Source organism: Rhinopithecus roxellana, chromosome 8, assembly GCF_007565055.1.
Source record: "Rhinopithecus roxellana isolate Shanxi Qingling chromosome 8, ASM756505v1, whole genome shotgun sequence".
NCBI classification, from domain to species: domain Eukaryota; kingdom Metazoa; phylum Chordata; class Mammalia; order Primates; family Cercopithecidae; genus Rhinopithecus; species Rhinopithecus roxellana.
The window spans coordinates 101,708,774-101,725,935 of record NC_044556.1 but is presented as its reverse complement, the minus strand read 5'-3'; the positions used below and the strand labels follow the sequence as shown (position 1 = coordinate 101,725,935).

Here is a 17,162-nt window from a genome sequence, read left to right as displayed (position 1 = left end):
TCATCAAGTGACCTTTATGTTACCAAATCCATTACTTTCTTTTTAACACATTGGAAACTCCTATTGTCTTGAAAGTTTTTCTAACACCATTCTCACCTGCCTTTCCTCCTACCTGTTTAGATATTCCTCCTCATTCTGTCTTTATTGTGGAACATTTCAAACATACACAAAGATAAAGATAATATTAAAATAAATCCCCATACACCTAGCACACGACATCAACAGTGATGGAACATCAACATAGGGACAACCACGTTTTACCTATAACCTCTACTTACCCCTCCACATGCATCTCTAAAAATAATTATTTGATATGATGAAATATCTAGTCTGTGTTTGAACTTCCCAAATTGCCTCACAGATGTTTTTAATTTTCCCTTGTTGCTTTTTGAAATCAAGTTACAAAAAAGACGCACTTATCAGTTAGGGGTCTTCAGTTTCTTTTATTCTAGAATAGTCCCCATTCCTCTCTTGTCTTCCCTTCTTGCCATTTATTAGATGATAATCAGTCTGCACCATATGTCCTGGAGGACTTTCTACATTCTAGATTTGACCAACAGCCTTCCTATGGTGTTTTTTTTTTTTTTTTTTTTTTTTTTTTAACACATCCCTCTAAATTGGTAGTGAGATCTAGAAATCTAGAAGCTTGTCCAAGTTTGAATTTTGGCAAGAACATTTCACAAATTGGTGTTTGTACTTCCCATTATAACACAACAGGGGTACATAATTGTCTATTTCTTTACATAAAATTTGATCAGTTAGTTCGGGATCACCCTAATCCATCCATTAGGACTTCTAAGAGTTTTAGGTAGTAGGTTGGTACAAAGGTTATTGCAGTTTTTGCCATCAATAACCAGTGTCCACAACAGTGATTTTCAACTTTTGCTGCATACAGTACTCACGTGGATAGTTTTTAGAAATCCTTATGTGCACCCTCACCAATGACATTAAACAGATCTGGAGTCAGGACTTTAAAAACTCTCTCGCTGGTTGCAATGGGAAGCCAAGCCTCGGAAAGCACGGTCTAAGTAAGTTACTCCACAGCAGCACTATTGATGCTTGGGGCTGCACGATTCTCTGTTGGGCTGTCCTGTGCATTGCAGGATCTTTACAGCCCTGCGCTCTACCAACTAAATGCCACCAGTAGCCTCCCACCAGCTGTGACCCAAAAGAGGTCTCCAACATTGCCAGATGTCCCTTTGGGGACAAAACCACCCTCAGTGTAGAACCACTGACATAGGTAAGTGGCTCTCAGTCTTCAGTGAGGTAGAATCCTCTCCCTTCGAGGGCTTCTTAAGACCCAGATTGCTTATCTCACTTAACATACGTCCCCTAGGCGCAACCATATTGCTATGAATGACAGAATGTCATTTAAAAATTACAAGTAGATTGGAGATATAAGTTCTAGTATTTGATAGCACTATAGCATGACTGTGGTTAACAATTTATCACATATTTTCAAATAGCTAGAAGAGAGGATTTTGAATGTTCCCAACAAAAAGAAATTACAAATGTTTCAGTTGATATACATGCCAATGGCTGATTTGATCATTCTATACTGTATGTATGTATTGAAATATCATATTGTACCCCATAAATATGTACAATTATGTGTCAATTAAAATAATTTTTTAAAAAGAGGTTGCTGGCCGCATCCCCAGAGTTTCTGAGTGGCCACGTCTTAGGGTGAGGCCCAATAATCTGCATTTCCAACAAATTCCCAGGTGATATTGATGGTCCATATTTTGAGAACCACTTGACTAGATCCATTATTTCATTTTGGCAATGGTACTTAACCTTGGTTGTATGTTAGAATCACCTGGAAAGCTTTAAAAAGTCCAATGCACACTCAGACTAATTAAATAAGACTGAATGACAAAATACAGACATTGTGCACATCTGTGTGTGTATACACACATATATAAATAGATGCACTCACACACAGACACAGCTTTTTAAATATATTTGACCCTTAATAAGGGTCTTTTACTTGACCACAAAGAAAATGTTATCAGATTTTTAAAAGACTTTTACTCATCATATTTTCTGATCATGAACAAAAAAAATTAGAAACAAATACTGAAAAGACAAGAAATTGACAACTTGGAAAACGAAGAAACTTCTAAATAATTCATGGGTCAAAGAGGGAATCAAAATTATACTTTATCTAGAATATAATGAACAGAAAAGTACTTCTTAACAAATCTATGATTCACAGGTAAACTTTGAACACTTTTAATCTGCAATACTTTAATTATTAAATAAAAAACATAAAGAATTGCCTGAAGACATGAAATAGAGAACAAAATAAACCAACAGAAAATAGAGGAAGAAACTCAATGATGTACTGTTAAATAAGATGCAGGAGTGCTATTGTGAATAGTGCCGCAATGAACATACGTGTGCATGTGTCTTTATAGCAGCATGATTCATAATCCTTTGGATATATACCCAGTAATGGGATGGCTGGGTCATATGGTACTTCTAGTTCTAGATCCTTGAGGAATCGCCATACTGTTTTCCATAATGGTTGAACTACAGCAGCACTATTCACAATAGCAAAGACTTGGAATCAACCCAAATGTCCATCTGTGACAGACTGGATTAAGAAAATGTGGCACATATACACCATGGAATACTATGCTGCCATAAAAAAGGATGAGTTTGTGTCCTTTGTAGGGACATGGATGCAGCTGGAAACCATCATTCTCAGCAAACTATCGCAAGAACAGAAAACCAAACACCGCATGTTCTCACTCATAGGTGGGAACTGAACAATGAGATTACTTGGACTCGGGAAGGGGAACATCACACACCGGGGCCTATTATGGGGAGGTGGGAGGGGGCAGGGATTGCACTGGGAGCTATACCTGATGTAAAGGACGAGTTGATAGGTGCTGACGAGTTGATGGGTGCAGCACACCAACATGGCACAAGTATACATATGTAACAAACCTGCACGTTATGCACATGTACCCTAGAACTTAAAGTATAATAATAATAATAATAATAATAATAAAGGAAAAAGAAAAAAAAACAATGCAGGAGTGTAAACTATGTACATTTTCTGTGCAAGTTATTACTAAAAATCTATCATATATGTATATATGCAAACATATATCTGAGCATGGAGAAAGTTGTCAAATAATGAACATCAAACTATTAGTATTAATTACATTAGAGGAACAATTACATAAGGTATAGAGAAATTAAGCTCAAAAAAGTTTTAAAAGGTCTCTAAGATACAAATAGCATGAATAATGTATCTTTGTAAAATTATATGGATTTCTACAATAAAGTGAGGAATTATCATGCAAATATTTTACTTTGATAACTTTATCTTTTGAATTTAACAATGATCTTTTATAAAAATCTAATGGTATTTTTATTAAAATTTTAAAAGACAGCAAGTGCAGAATGTCAATGGTTGTCTAATCAAGTCTTCATGGGCTGTTTCAGACTGAAAATTGGCACTACAATATCAAGATCTTAAATACATAGGCATTTCCGTCCCATCATAAAGGACATTAAGGACATTCAAACTCATTGAGAAATCAGCCCACCTAGAGGAATACACCTGCTCTATGAAGGGATTGTCCCTTTTCCCCACAATGCATTTCAAGTATCAAGTCAAGAGTCTAGAAGGGCAATTGTCCTAAAGACAACAAGTTTACCAAATGGCATTACCAACTTTAAACTCACACAAATAAACAATTATACTCAGAGCAAATGCCCTTTCAGCTGGAAGACTGAAAAGGGAGAAAGATTCTCTAAGAAATTACACAGACTGATAGCAACAGCACCTTTTGAGCTAATCATCACAAGGGATTTTAATGCAAATGGCAGGAAGGATGCCAGAATTCAGGAAGGTCGATGGATATGAAAATACAAAAGAGCTCATGCAGCTCTTTGTTAACTGGAGACTATTTTTACAATGTACTAAAACAGTGTTAGAGCTACTGGGAAAATAAGTATGTGCTAAAAGAACTGGACATTGTTATTATTTTGAACAGAATTTTGTTTAAAAATTTTAATCTCATAAACCAAAGTCAAAGTCACTGTAATTTCACTGAATAGGAATGTTAAAAATATGCATGTATAATAACCAGCAGTATGAGCTTGTTCAACAGTATTTTGAAAGATTTCAGACTTCAGGCTGTAAGTTATGCCTACATAACACATTATTCCACAATATAATACATTTCATTAAGGAACTCATATTTCAGGCTGATCGCATAAAACTGCCTGCAGAGGCCCTTTAAGGTTATTCTAAGTACAAATTCTTCCCATGATACCATCAATTCTGCTGTTCATAACTATTATAATATTGTCCACTGATATAAAATTAGTTATTTTCATATTTTGGGCTATAAAACACAATTTGAGTCTTATCTCAGTTGTCAAACCACTTGTTTCTCGGTAAAAAGCAGGCACTTTGACAGCTAGGATAGTTCGTCTTCAGAATCTGAGGCCCAGAAAGGACTAGCATTAGCATATTAATAAAAGCGCAAATCCTTACAAGTTCTTCATAGCTTGACAGCTGGGCATATATTTACAATAAAATTTTATAAGGCACACAATTCTAATTAGTGAACTTTAGTACAGAATCATAAAATGCATTATTAATGAAAGATTGCACACTGTAAGGGACACCTCCAACCTGCAAGGAAACCGCTTCCTTTCATTGTGAGTGCTGCCACAGGGCTCTGTGAACCAATGACATCACAGTTACTCTCTCGCTTGTTCTGCAGGGCAACTAAAACTTGATGACTCACTTTCACATTTGATTGTTACTAACTTTCTGAAGATGTCACTTCTTCATGTGAACTTGTGCAAGCTGTTGACCTCCTCTCTGCCTCATTTTCTTCACATGTAAAATGGGAATAATTTTCACTGGATTACTGTGAAGAATGAATGAGTGATATAACACACGTAGACCGCTTAGAAGAGTCTTTGCATAACAAATGTCAGCTCTGAGGGTGCAGATAGTGATGGTGATGATCACGACCATGATTATGGTCATAATTTATATTCAATCCTTCCATATAGGGAGTTAAGACTCAATAATATTTTGTATGAATTGAATGGACTGTTGCTAAATCAATCATATTATATACTTGTCGATATTCAAAGTCCCTAAATTATAAAATTGCTCGGGACAACATAACTAGGAAATGAAGCCTACCTATTAATAGCTTCATCATAAATCACTCACTTCAGTGCTAACCTCCCCCTGCAATTCAACGGCAGGATCTCAGCATTCCTTTTTTAAAAAAAAATATAATAAACACATTATTTTATACTGTTTCTATGGGTCAGGAATACAGTGTATCTTAACTAGGTGCTCGTTGCTTGGTGTCTGCCTTGGAGTCTCTTGTGAGGTTGCAGTCAAGATGTTAGCTAGGGCTGCAGTCACTGGAGGTTTGAACTAGAGCTGGAGGCCCTATTTTTAAGATGATTCAATCACATGGCTGCCATAGGAGCTTCAGTTCCTTACTATGAGATTCTCTCCATAGTCTGCAGGAGCATTTTCACAAAACGGCATGTCCTTACTCCGCTCACCTCCCCTGTCTACCTGCCCCATTATGCCCAGCATGTCCTTCAGCAGTGATTTTTGACCTTTATGGACTCACATGGTCACTGAGATCTAATGAAAACTAAGGACCTTCCCTCCAGGATAGCAAAATTGATGCATTTACACATCAGCATTCCTTTTCAGGCATATCTGCATACTTTCTTTCTTTCTTTCTTTTATTTTTTAGACAGAATCTCAATCTGTCGCCCAGGCTGGAACACAATGGTGCAATCTCGTTCACTGCAACCTTTGCCTCCCGGGCTCAAGCAATTCTCCCATCTCAGCCTCCAGAGTAGCTGGGACCACAAGCACATGCCATCACATCTGCCTGATTTTTTGTATCATTTTATGTAAAGACAGGGTTTCACCATGTTGCCCAGGCTAGTCTCGAACCCCTGGACTCAAGTGATCTGCCCAGCTCAACCTCCCAAAGTGCTGGGATTATAAGCATGAGCCATGATGAACCTCAGTTTGCTTTTAGCAGTTCTCTATATCAAAATGATTCTGAATATATTTTCAGTCTTAAAATTCACATACTAGTCAATATGCCTTTCTTGGGCATCTCCAGCAATATACTTTGTTTTTTTAATTAACAAACAAAAATTGTATATATTTATAATGTATAACATGATGTTTTGAAATATGCATACATTGTGGAATACCTAAATACTCATACATACCTAAATACACCTCTCATACTTACTATTTTTCTGTGGCGAGAACACTTAAAATCTACTCCCTTAACAATTTCCATGTATAGAATACACGGTTATTAACTACAGTCATCAGTGTAATATACTAAATCTCTTACATTTACTCCTCTTGTCTAACTGAAATTTTGTACCTTTTGACCAACATCTTTCCAACCTCCAGCTACCACCATTCTACTCTCTCCTTCTGTGAATTTGAATTCCACACATAAGTAAAATCATGTAGTATTTGTCTTTCTGTGCCTGGCTTATTTCACTTAGCATAATGTCTTCCAGGTTCATCCATGTTGTTGCAAATGACAGGACTGCCTTCTTTTTTAAGGTTGTATAACATTCTATTGTGTATGCATTGCAAACACTTGTAAAATGACACTATAAAAAACTCAAGCTCCGAAAAGAATGCATGTATTATATAGATTAAAAAGAATACTTCTTTTCCTACCTTCTCTCTTATTTAAATCCTCTTCTGAAGTCACCTGTTTTGTCACCCTTCCTGTAGCTCCAGCATAGGGATCCACTGTCTCTAGAACTGTTGGACTTGACACCCACTACTATGACTTTCATTGCCACCACGAAAGGGTGGTCTAAAACACGAGCGGGCCTACTTTTCCTGTAAAGGGCCAGTTAGTAAATATTTTAGGTTTTGTGAGCCATATGGTCTCTGTCCCATTATTTAATTGTTATTATCGTATAAAAGCAAACATAGACAACATGTTTTTAAAAATAGGATGGCTGCGTAACAATAAAACTTTATTTACAACAAAAGGCAGTGGGCTGGATTTGACCTACCACCTTGATTGGTTGACCCTAGATCTAGAATATTCTACCCATATTATTGGTCATTTTAATCTCAGAGAAAGCTAGCTGGATAAAATCCAGGGTCTAGGGTCTTTCATAAATTGGGAGAAATGTCTTACCTTATCTATCGTGAATAACATTTCTAAATCTAGAATTCATATCTACATTGTGACAGATCTTTTTTCCCCTTACGAGAAATATAGACAAATTTACAGTGCTTCAGAGCACTTAGCTTATCCAAAAAACCCACATGAAAGAACAATTGGGGCATTTTTCAATCTACTTTTGTTTCTTCAACATAAGAAAGCCCTGACAAGGTTAGTGCAGTAATGCTGAATAGCTTACATAGTCTATTATTACTACAGCATCACAGACACTTTGAGAGGGGCTCTAAGTGAACTTTATTTTTCTCTTTTTTACATTTACCATAACTTTTGAGCAATGGGGAAATGATACAGAACTATTCAGAGTCCTATTTTCTGAATACATAACATTCTGGTTTCATTTTTTGTCAAGAAAAAGTGTATAACAAATACTGAACACCAGAAGAGGTAAATAATAATAATAAAAGACAATTCAATCAGTCACATCAAATTTTGATCATGAATCCATTACAAATGTTAAAAATAGAAAAGACCAGTTTACTAGGCTCTGAAGATTTCCTTGCCAATTCATATTATAATTACATGTTACTGTAGAATATAATAGGGACAAAGAAGAAGCCATATCAATGTATTTTAGTTACTGCAAAGCAGGGCAGTAATAAAATACTACTTCATTTATCCAAACTCCACTTTCAATGAATATATCACAGAATATTCCACAGAATTTCTGTGACATACCACAGAATTCAATTCTCCCTTCAAAAACCAGTAGTTATTTCATAATCTAAACAAAATATACTATAAATGTCATAACAGGTATTTCCAGAAATCACTATTTTTTATTTCAAAAGGAATGTACTGTTTGAATACGTGTATGATAGCAAAAACTAAATATTTTCTCCTTTTGTACACATAAGGTAATAAAGATATCACTGAACCATAGCATAATCCATCATATCAACGTGCTAAAGAAAAAAGTCATTGATCATATCAATAGATGAAGAAAAAGTATTTGAAAAAAATCCAGTGTCTATTAATAATACAAATTCTCAGGCAATGAGGAATAGAAGGGATCTTCCTCAAGTTGATAAAGAACATCTACAAAGAATATCTACAGCTAACACCATACTCAATCATGAGAAACTTGTTGCTTCTGCATCAGGACCAAATCAAGAATGTTCTCTTCACCACTACTACTCAAGACTGTATTAGAAGTTCTAGATAATGCAATAAGATAAGAAAAGGATATTAAATATATACAGACTGAGAAGGAAGAAATAAAACTGTTTTTCTTCATAGATGACATGATTATTTATCCCAATCTCAAAGAATCAAGAATAACAACAAAAATCTCCTGAAACTAATAGACAATTATAGGAAAGTTGCAGGACACTAATATACAAAAATCAATTTCTTCTACACCAGCAATGAACAATAAGTATTTAAAGTAAAAAATACTATTTATACTAATACCAAAAAATTAAATGCTGAAATACAAATCTAACAAAATATGTACAAAATCTAAATAAGGACAACTACAAAACTCTGATTTAAAAAGTCAAACAAAATCTAAATAAATTGAGAGATATTCCATGTTCATGGATAGGAAGACTCACTATTTTCAAGATGTCAGTTCTTCCCAATTTGATCTATAGTTTCAAAGCAATCAAAATCAAAATCCCAGCAAGTTATTTTGTAGATATTAACAAACTGATTCTAAAGTTTATATGAGAAGTGAAAGACACAGAAGAGCCAACACAATACTGAAGAAGAACGAAGTTGGGAGACTGACACTATCTGATTTCTAGACTTACTATAAAGCTACAGTAATCAACACAGTGTGGTGTTGGTGAAAGAATAGACAAATAGGTCAATGGAACAGAATAGAGAGCCTAGAAATAGACCCACAAAGTACAGTACATTGATCTCTAACAAAGAATCAGTAATTCAATGGAAATTCTCCCCAAATAGTACTGAAAAGATTGGATATCCTCATAGATAGATAGATAGATAGATAGATAGATAGATAGATAGATAATCTAGACACAGACCATACCCTTCATAAATTAACTCAAAATGGATCACAGACCTAATACAATGGAGAAAATATAGTCCTTTCAACAAACAGTGCTAGAACAACTTTATACACATGTGTAGAAAAACTAATCTAGAACACACCTGACACCTTCCACTAAATTTAGCTCAAAATGAACCATAGGCCTAAATGTAACACAGAGAACTATAAAACTGCTAGAAAATACCATAAGAAAAAATCTAGATGTTCTTGCATTTGACAATGACGTTTTAGATGTCAAAAGTACATTCCATGAAATAAAAACTTGGTAACTTGGGCTTCATTAAAATTAAAAACCTCTGATCTGCAAGAAAACACTATTAAGAGAATAAAACGACAAGCCAGAGACTGAAAGACAATATTTGCAAACACATATCTGGGAAAGGACTGGCATCCGAAATATGCAAAGAACTCTTAAAATTCAACAATTTAAAATTCACCAAAAGATCTAAGACATCTCATCAAAGATATAGAGATGACAAATAAGCATTTAAAAAGATGCTCAACGTCATATATCATCATTTGCAACCTGAGGTATCACTATTCATCAGTTACCATGCCCAAAACCTGGAATGCTACAACATTAAATGCTGGTGAGGATTCCCATTCATTGCTGGTGAGACTACAAAATGATACAGTGACTCTGGAAGACAGTTTTGCAGTTTCTTAAAAAGCTAAACATACTCTTACCATAGGATTCACCATTTGTGCTCCTTGATATTTACCCAAATAAATTAGGTCTATACAAAACTTGTAAATATTAATGGTAGCTTTTAATTACCACAACTTGGAAGCAACCAAGATGTCTTCCAAAATATGAATAAACTGTAACACATCCATTGGAATGTTTTTCAGTGATGTAAAGAAATCAGCTATCAAGTCATGAAAAGATATAGAGGAGTCCATATATGCATATTGCTAAGTGAAAGAAGCCAGTTTGAAAGGGCTATAACTATATGATTCCAACTATCTAACATTCTGAGAAAAGCAAAACTATGAAGACAGTAAAAAAAATTATTTTTTCAGGAGTTCAGGGGAGGGAAGAAGGAATAAATGGGGAATAGGGAATTTTTAGAGCAGTGAAATGATTGTGTGTGATACTGCAATTGTGGATATATGTTATTAGTCAAAGCCTATAGAATGTACACCACTGAGTAAGCATAATTTAGAGAACTAAGAATAATGTGTCAATATTGCTTTATCATTTATAACAAGAGTACCACACTAATACAAGATGTTAACAACAGGAAAACTGGTGAGGGAGAATTCTCTGTGCTTTCTGCTCAATTTTCCTGTAAACCTAAAAGTATATAATAAAGTCTATTAATTTTTTAAAAATCATTAAGTAGTCCAGCTCAACAAATATTAATATAGTAATGAAAATATATTAGGAATATATTAGCAGGGAGAAAAGGAGGTAGTTTTTGGGGCATTTCTTTCTCCAGAATAAACAAAATAACACCAGGCTATCTCAAATAAACTTTGATTATTCTCTTTAAAAGAGAAGGATGGAGAGCTACAAATGTGTATATGTAAATGTTGCAAAAGTAAATAATATGAAGAACTATTATCTTTCTGTTCTTTCATATAAACAACAGTATATAGAAATATAATTGTATTTAGCCAAAAACAAACACTAATTGCTTACCATTCATATTCTAGACACACAGGTACATATTTTATGAAAAATACATATAAAAAACCAAAGTTCCTGTATCCACGAATGTGCAGTTTAACATGGTAAGAAAGACATGAACAACAAAAACTAGCCCATGTGGTATTATGGGGAAACTACATATAAAGAGATGGAGGAAGGGAGGCGAAGGGAGGAGGGAGGTGGGGAAGGGAGGGGAGGAGAGGAAGCAAAGGGAAGAGGAGAAAAGGGAGGGAAGGGAAGGGGAGGGAAGGGGGTGAAAGGACATAAATTGTCAATAAGAGCTCTGGAAAGTTTTCATGAGGGAGATATTTGGGTTCACCCTTGGAGCTGAGTAAGAATTCAGCACGCAAAGAAAAGAATGAGGATATGAGGAGCATGGCAGTGAGAGTAGAAAGGTTGCAGAATCTTGAAGTAGAATGCTGCCATGTTCAAAGTACAAGAATACCTCAGTGGTTGACAGTGGGATGAAGAGATAAAGTTAAGAAAGTTTTCTCACCTACTTTTCTGAATGGAGGTCACAAATCCACAAGAATAAAAAGGATAGGGAGTTAAAGATACGGACTTTGGATATTAATCTGAAAGCAACAGCACGACAGAACCCTCAAATCACAGTAAACAGGAAGGTGCACCCTTAAAATTGATATCAGCAAGAGAAACAAGTCTAAGAGAGAAAAAAAAAAAAGCAATAAAATCAATAGGACTTAAAGTCCTTCTTTCTCTTATTTCAAAAACAGAAAAGTCAAGGCAAAGTTTTGAGCACAGTAGACTGGTATACATAACCAAGTTACGGACTGTAAGAAGGAAAACATCTCTGACGGAATTAAATTAAGGTTGATATATTTGAATTGCTGTCTCAAGTGAAATTCATGCAGACATAAGCAGTAAGAACTTGCACATTTAGGAGAGAAGTTCAGGAGAATGAGTCTGTGGATTAGACTTGACAGTAATGCACAAAGTTCATAGCTGAGGCTATAAGAAAGAAAAGAATGAAAACATTTTGTTCCAAGGGCATTCCATTTGTGGATATATTTGAGGGGAGAACTGCATTTGACATAGCTGATCACTCCACTGCCCTTGACAATCTTGTGCTTTGACTCCAGTCTTTCCAGGTTTTCCTCCTACCTCACTGGTGGTTGCATCCTTTTCTATGCTCCTCATCTCTCCAATTTATGGTCAGCTGGGTAATTTGTGTATTTTTTAGTAGAGACAGGGTTTTGCCATGTTGTCCAGGCTGGTCTCAAACTCCTGACCTCAAGTGATCCACCTGTCTCATCCTCTCAAAATGATGGGATTAAAGGTGTGAGCCACTATGTCCAGCCTCATTTTTTCTTCTATAGACATGCTTTTGGTGTCAAGTTTAAGAACTCTATGATCTCAAAGATTTTTTTCTATCTGCATTTTTTCCCCTAAAACTTTAATGTTTGTTTTCCTAAAAGTCTGTGTTTCATATTTAAGTCTGTGATCTATTTGGAATTAGATGTGATATAAAATGTGAAGTTTAGGCCCAGGTTCTCTTTTGTGTATGTACGAAAGTCCAGTTGATCCATGTGAATGTCTTTTAAGTCTGGGGAAAACGTCTCCTTTTTCTGTCTGACGCAATCCCTCTTTCCTTTCTAAGACATTAAGCATAACAATGGCCTTAGATTTAATCTCTGGGGACTGAAAGTCAGCAAGAGAGATGCCTTATAGAAAACTTGAGCTTTCTGCCAAGTCTCAAACCTCCCCTTAGGCAAAGAAACACAGGGACTGCTGGCTGCTTAAATGGGAAGAAAGAATAGAGAAAATAATGGGAGAAAACCTAATTTAACATCACAAAAATTGTGCATGTTGGCACGTATATAAATTTTCTATGAAAGAATCTGTAGCATATATTAGATTCTCAAAGATATCTACAACCCCAAAAATGCTTTTGTTTTAAATCACTGTCATCAAGATTCAGATTCCTATTCTATTGGTCCAGAGACTCTTCCCATGTGTAGAGTTACTCACTTGAAATCAAAGTATTTTCAATATAGATGACTTAGCCAAGCATACTGGAGTCATTCATAGTCCTCAAAATAGTTTTCTACTCACTCAGGTTATTATGCTGATTTACTAAAATGGCTTTCTTTCCCCTCCCCTAATTGCTGGCAGATAACAATCCTTCGGGAATTGTCAAGATAATATAAACGGGGGACTTCACAGCCATCCTTAACCAAACTTACATTAAAGTCCATGAGTTATTTTTTCTCCATTTCTTTCTTTCACAAATACAAATCAATAGCATTTGTATGCAGATTCCCATATATACCTCACTACGCAAAAGGTATGCAAGAAATGAATGGCACAGCCCTGGCTGAAAACTGAATGGAAGAGATGAATATGCAGACCAACAGGGTGATCAATGGCCCTATGGGATGGGGGAAGTGAAAGTGTGGGGAAGTTAAAGACAGTCCTACTAGCGGATGTGTCCTCAATCAAGTTAAGTTTGGTTGTGTTCATTTATGACTAGACCCTCATATTTAAAATGCATGTAGGAATCGTCTAAAAAATAGTTACAGTCACCCACAATTACTCACCTGCAATTCCCATTTACAGTTGATACTGAATAGCAGGTTCAAATTCATTAGTGAAAAGAAAAGCTTTTTTGTTAACTTTTCATAGGCCGACAAAAATATCCTTCAAAATCAAAGGTCAACAAAGACTTGGCTGATCTTTCTCACATGGTTGAATAGTAAAATACGTTTTCTACCATTTAAGTTTTACAAAAATTATAAATGACTTCTCCCAGATTAACATTCACTTCATCCTGAATACAGTGTTGTTGAGATCTTAAAAGATGGTGATAAGGTTTGGATTTGTGTCCCCGCCCAAATCTCACTGTGAATTATAATCCCCAATGTTGGAGGAGGGGACTGATAGGAAGTGACTGGATCATGGGGGCAGACTTTCCCCTGCTTTCCTTGTGATAATGAGTTCTCGCGAGATCTGGTTGTTAAAACTGTGTAGCACTTCCCCTTCGCTCTCTTCCTCCTACTCCAGCCGTGTAAGACATGCCTCCTTTCCATTCACCTTCTGCCATGATCATAAGTTTGCTGAGGTCTCCCCAGACATGCTTCCTATAGAGCCTACAGAAGTGTGAGCCAATTAAAACTCTTGTCTTTATAAATTGCCCGGTTTCAGGTATTTCTTTATAGCAGTGTGAGAACAGACTAATACAGATGGTGAGTTCCAGAAAGATGGTGGCTGGGCCTCAGACATGTTTTTATACCCAGCACATACCAAAAATGTCTGGGCTATATAAGTCCCTCAATAAATATTAAAGGAATTCAGTTGAGGTGACTGAAAAGCAAATCCAGTCTTAAAAGGTTATTTCAGAGTGAAATTATAAGTGTTTCAGTTGACACATTTTCATGGGAGAATTTCTGCTGCTGGTACCTTTGGGAGCATGTGGCTGAGCAGCTGAGCTGCAGGCAGGTGCTAAAGGAGCTGTCAGGAGTCTCTTCCTAGTAACAAATCAAGAAGTACTTGCCTAACCAGCATCTCAAGAAGCATTACTTATTTATTCAGGGGCTGAGTTTGCCACAATAGTTCTATTCAAGTTGCTGCACAAGGGAAAATAGGTATGTTTTGAGATGACACCTCTGTATAAAATGTAAATGAATCAGCATGAATTCGAAACAACAATAACTTACACTTTGAATCACCATTGAAAGAATCACGTAGGTAGGACTAGAGCAGAAAAACAACAAAATACATGTTGTTACCTTTGCATCCTTTGCAGACACAATACAACCATAAAGCCATCCGGAAATTTAAAAAAGAAGATGCTTCTCTTTTTTTCCTTCTGAAAGATATTGCTTACATATAGATTAAGTTAATAAACCCAGTGTAGACAAGTCATGTTCTTAAAGTTTAATTGAGAAAATCATTGAGAGATTTCTTTTTGTATAATGTTGATTTTGATCTATTGTCTGTTTTTCTATTCATATACTCTAAATGCATCAAATGTCTCATTGTTTTTCATTTTTGCTAAGATCCAGCAGCTCAGATTCCTATGAATATTTTTAATCTTCTGTGTTAAAAGCCCACGTTTTTGAAGCAGTCATTCTACCAAGCCCATGCCTTGAGAATGCGGCTCTAGACCAAGTCAGGCTTCCAGAACATGAAAAACTACAGTAGCTACTGCGCTCTCTGCAATCAGCAATCAGTTTAAGTTTGGGGTAAAAAGTGAATCTCTCCCAAAGGAGAAGAGGCAAAAAGCAGAAAGTAGCTCTCCTTTATGTACTGACTCTTCCAGCAAGACTGTTTAGCTGACTCATCTAACTCTCAGTTCCAGGCTGAAAAGATAGATGCAGGACCTGAAGACAGAGAAAAAGAAGAAAAGCCCTCACAGGTTAAACTTTATCCTTGACCATTTTGGAGAACAACAGAATAGCTTCAAAAGCTTCCTCCTAGGTGGTGGCCGAAAGCATACAAATATCCTCACAAGACATTAGTCATCCATCCAGTTTCATACACAGATATAAACTACGCATCTCTTTCTAAGCCAGACGGAGAGACATTTAATTCATTATATCCAATCCATCTCATGCCTTATCAATTATTTACAACTAAAGCTCATTAAATCATCATAATATTAAAAGAGGCATGGAGGCAAAAATATTGTCATGCATACACATGGCATAGCTTTTTCCTGCTGAGTCACATTTTGGAAAGCAAATGTAGCATTTATTTCCAGATACTGTCAGAAACTATGACTTAATTGGCCTGCATTTGAAAGTAACAAGACACAGCAAGTATATGCCAAGAGTAATGCCAGAGAAGGTGGAAGAAGAACAACCTTTCTCTCCTTCTCTCCCCACCTCTCCCTCTTACCACCCCACCAAACATACCACACACATGAACACTCTCCATCCCCTTCCATGCATTATTTTTCTCCTTAGCTCTTATCATCACCTAATGCATTTTATCTCTGTATACATGGGTGAGTGTACGCATTTATAAATAAACATATTTACTGTCATATATGCCTACTAGAATGTAAACTTCTTGAGGAAATAAACTTTGTAAATTTTTGTATACTACAAGCCCCAGCACCCAGAAAATAATAGTCATTCTACAAATTCTTATTGAATCAATAAAACTAGTTTCAACATTGCAAACCTGTTTTTAACATAAATAATGCTTTTCAAACAATGTTTCCTTAATAGATTTCCAAACTAAAGGCCCCAAACAATCTTCCCCAATGCATCCATTTTAAAATGTATTAATGTAAAAGTGTGCAGAGTTTATTCACATAGTGCATATCGAATCCATAAATAAGTCTGTGTCCACATAAAGGAAATACCTTTGTTGGTAGTTCATTATATTCCCATAAAATTTTGGATGGATGTAATGAGATGCTATCTAGAAACAAAATCTAGAACAGAAAATACTCTCCACATAAAATATGTCCGGCTTGAAATAAAATTTAGTAATCAAATTTCAAGCCTCCGGAATGAAAGCCTATTTCTTTAAGTTTTTATTTTTAATTTCTGTGGGCATGTAGTAGGTATATATATCAATGGGGTACATGAGATGCCTTGATTCAGGCATACTATGCATGATAATCACTTCAGGGTAAATGGGGCATCCATGACTTCAAGCATTGATCCTTTGTGTCACAAACAATCCAACTAGACTCTTTTAGTTATTTTTAAATGTATAATAAATTTATTGTTGGCTGCAGTTACCCTGCTGTGCAAAAGGTTTTTTTTTTTTTTTTTCTTTTCTTTTCTTTTTTTTCAGACAGAGTCTTGCTCTGTCGCCCAGGCTGGAGTGCAGTGGCACTATCTCCGTGCACTGCAAGATCCCGGGTTCATGCCATTTTCCTGTCTCAGCCTCCCGAGTAGCTGGGACTACAGGCGCCCATGCCTGGCTAATTTTTTTTTTTTTTTTTTTTTTTTTTGTATTTTTAGCAGAGACGGGGTTTCATCATGTTAGCCAGGATGGTCTTAATCTCCTGACCTCGTGATCCGCCCGCCTCGGTCTCCCAAAGTGCTGGGATTAAAGACGTGAGCCACTGCGTCAGGCCCAAAAGTCTATTTTTAAAGCAATAATTAAAACATGATTGAGAAGGGATGCTGACACATCCCTTCCTAACTACCAGACTTGCTTCTCTTTAACTCATTCTATCTCACTAATTGAAGAGTTTAATAAGAACTAAAAAGTTATGACACTATAGTTAATACTCATGGGATCTCTCCCTTTTACCTGACTGCTC

At 35.9% G+C, this 17,162-nt stretch overlaps 1 protein-coding gene across 4 annotated transcripts in view; it reads right to left on the bottom strand.

Annotated features, from left to right (window-relative positions):
* The window catches only part of RYR2 (ryanodine receptor 2), a 793,619-nt gene that overhangs the window by 416,473 nt on the left and 359,984 nt on the right, over window positions 1-17,162 (bottom strand). The gene's annotated exons all lie outside the window — the stretch shown is intronic.